The sequence below is a fragment of the Leucopleurus acutus genome (assembly GCF_964270905.1).
Source record: "Leucopleurus acutus genome assembly, chromosome: 4".
NCBI lineage: Eukaryota > Metazoa > Chordata > Mammalia > Artiodactyla > Delphinidae > Leucopleurus > Leucopleurus acutus.
Window position 1 is genome coordinate 107049557 of NC_139146.1, and position 3677 is coordinate 107053233.

Sequence of the window (3677 nt, forward strand, 5' to 3'; positions counted from 1 at the left end):
CAAGTTTATTAAGTTGATAAACATCCTTTTACAGAAGTTGTTGGGTTGGTGTACACAAATGCAGGGGCCGTGTAACAACTACTTATCAATGTTCAAGACTTCTTATTTTTTCAGCCTTTGTTCTCATTTTCTCAGTTGGTTTAGAGTTTTATTTATTTATTTATTTGGCTGTGCCGTGTCTTAGTTGCGGCACGCGGAAATTTTTTTTTTTTTTTTTTTAGTTGCGCATGCGGGCTCTTATTTGGGGCGTGTGGGATCTAGTTCCCTGACCAGGGATCGAACACGGGCCCCCTGCATTGGGAGCTCGGAGTCTTAGCCACTGGACCACCAGGGAAATCCCTAGAGTTTTCTTAATAAACTTGTATGTTATCAGTTAGGAGACCCTGTCTCATTCTTTAGTTATACCAGCATTACCGCTGGAGAAAAGGAATTCCTAACTTGAAGGAGTAGTAAAATTTCTGGCAAGGAAGGGTTGAGATGGTAGCATGCTCATACCTGATTGAGTGCTCTAATACAGAGGTCCCCAGCCTTTTTGGCACCAGAGACCGGTTTTGTGGAAGACAATTTTTCCACGGACAGGGGGCGGGGGGAGCGGGGGTGGGGTTCAGGCGGTAATGCGAGCAATGGGGAGTGATGGGGAGTGGCAGGTGAAGCTTCCCTCACTCACCTGCCATTCACCTCCTGCTTTGCAGCCGGGTTTCTAACAGGGGGTTGGGGACCCCTGCTCTAATACCCTGTCTTTTATCTGTAATTCCAACATCTGAAACGCTCAGAAAACAAAGTATTTTCTTGAATTCACTGCAAACTTAACCTGATCTGAGGTTAATAGCCTTTATTCTACTTAATGTGAAAACATGTTTCACTGCAAAATGTTAGTGTACTTAACACTTTTGCAGGAGGGTGAGGAATGGTTACATAATATATGTGGTATATATTTCTTTTCTAAATTCCAAAATTAAAAAAAAAATTATTTACTTGGTTGTGCCGGGTCTTAGTTGTGGCAGGTGGGCTCCTTAGTTGTGGCATGTGAACTCTTAGTTGTGGCATGCATGTGGGATCTAGTTCCCCGAACAAGGATTGAACCCAAGGCCCCTGCATTGGGAGCGCAGAGTCTTATCCACTGCGCCACCAGGGAAGTCCCATAAATTCCAAAATTTTAAAAATTCTGAAACAGTTGACTACAAGAGTTTCAGATAAGGGATTGTGGACAAAAATCAGGGAGGTACTTTTGAGAGTGCTTTTCTCTAGTCTCTTTCTTGTGTTATCGACTGGTTATGCTCCATAATGGGAAATAATGCTGAAATTGATGTAAAAGAGCTAGGTTTCCTGTTTCCCCATTTGTATTTTTGAGGTACACTCTTCAGCTTGGAGGAACTCAAGTTCTCACAGCCAGACACTGGCAGAACTGGGATTTGAAACCAGTCTTTAATTTTCCAGTGCTTAAACTCTCAGTCACTGCACTATACAAGTACATCTTTTGTGGTTTTTGTTTTTGTTTAGTTGTTTTTTGTCTGGTTTGGTTTGGTGGAGGGGGAACCACACTTGGAGATTTCTAATCCTCAACCCCAAACATCTTTGTCACATCCACATGGGACTTACTGAGTTCCACTTTCCTCCTGTTGAAGGTCTCAGAGACTTACCTTGCCTTATTACTCTCTCAGTAGCTGCCAAAACCCTTACCATTACATGTTTTTTTTCCCCCAAGTTTGGGTGTGGAATATAATACCTAGTAGCAGGAATTCCCTGGCAGTCCAGTGGTTAGGACTTCGAGCTTACACTGCTGGGGGCCTGGGCTTGATCCCTGGTTGGGGAACTAAGATCCCGCAATCTGCTCAGTGGGACCAAAATATAATAAAACAAAACAAAAACCTAGTAGCTTCCCCAGCTTCCTTGCCATCCCCATGACAAGTATTCAGGCCTTTTTCATTTCAAGGATCCTGCTACTAATTACTGTGGGGATAAACAAAAGTAATATACATAAAATACTACCATAATGAAATAGGGAATTTACAAAAAATGATTTTTTCTGTTTTCATCCTAGAGTTCCCCATGGAATCACATTTTGATTTCTTCCTTCTATTTCTGAGAACAGATTCACCATTTACCCCCTTCTTCTTACTCCACCTTTTGATGCATAGGTCTGATGTTGGTTGTAAGGTAGGAAAGAATAATAGGGCCTATGGTTTATGTAGACAATTTGAACTTGGGAACTTCTAGACTGGGGAGTGGCCTGTTTACTAGGTCTTTACCGTGATTAAAAACAAATTCCTCTGGGCGTTTCTACACTGCATTTGTCCCCAGCTAGATGAGTCATCTAGCAGAGGACATGGCACATAAGTAGGCATTCAAAAATTCAACATACATTTGTTAACTATGTGCTAGGTGTAGGGTATGCAGATTTAATTAAGCTTATAGTCATGCTGAACAGAAACCTACCCAGTGTGGTAACTTCTTCACAGCATTGTAGGGCAGAGAAATTTTCCCTCTTTAGGTGCTGGTCTAATAATGAAGTTGACATTAACAGGAGAAAAACATTTAATTACATACGGGAGCCCCATAAAAATGTAAGACTCAATGAAATTACTAAAGCAGGAAGCTTTTATATCCTTTAGACAAAGAAACAATAAATTTGTGATGAATTGACAAGACGAAGGGGTTTGGGCCTGGTGTAGTAAATTGTTGAAACAGTAACAAGGTTTATTTATCCAGTCTTCTCTGCCCTAAATTCCCAGTCTCTGGCGATAGGTTGCCTTCTACCCTCCTGGTACAGGGAAGGTAGCTTTTATATGGGAGAGTTAGCCCCCGCCTTCAGGAGAAACAAAGGACGGTCAGAGTGTCCTTATTTAATTCAAAGTAATATGCCAAAGTGGCAAATTTGGGGGTGGCACCTTCTGCTCCCCTTCAGCATAAATGGGGCATCCAAATCAGGATATGAGAGATCAGAAAAGGCTTCCTGTGGTGTGGCATCTGAATACTTAAATTCCCATTCCAGTTCCACTCACACTGACTTTGAGACTTTCAACATCCCTCCTCAGTGCCTGTTTCCTCACTGATAAATGGGGCCAACGGTAGGATCTCTGGCACTTGATTGCTAGTTAACCAATGAAAAACGTTCAAAATAAAGTCTGGCACACAGTAAGACTGCAATACATTCCCAGCGCCACCTGGCCTGATGATAGCCTCCAGGCTGAGAACACAGGGTAATCCGTTTGGTTTTTCTACTACTCACTGCCTCACCCCTGACAAGTTCAAAGTTTCAAGTCCAACCAATTCGGTCCAGACGCTCAGAACCCACAAACCCCACGGGACAAACGAGTTCCCCAAAGCCCGGCCCACTCCTGGTGACGAGGGCAGGTGGCGCGACCTCTACGCTCGAGCGCTTTTCGACCTTTGGGCACCCGCCTGGATTCCCACAAGATTCAGGGAACCCTCCCTGCCACCGCCTTCTGGGCAGAGATGCGCCTGCGCGCGCGCGGCCCCGCCCCCCCGCTCCCCGTGACCCTTCGTGCTGGGTGCGCACGCAGGGGCCCCGCGCGAGGCGGGCTCCGGCGGAGGGGCCCAGGAGGGAACTCAGGTTTAGGGGAAGGCGGGGGCGTGGCTTCCCCGCTGGGCGGGCGGCCACTTCACAGTCCCGCCTCAGTCGGCAGCGGCAGCCGCGCGCCAAAATCAAACCCGGG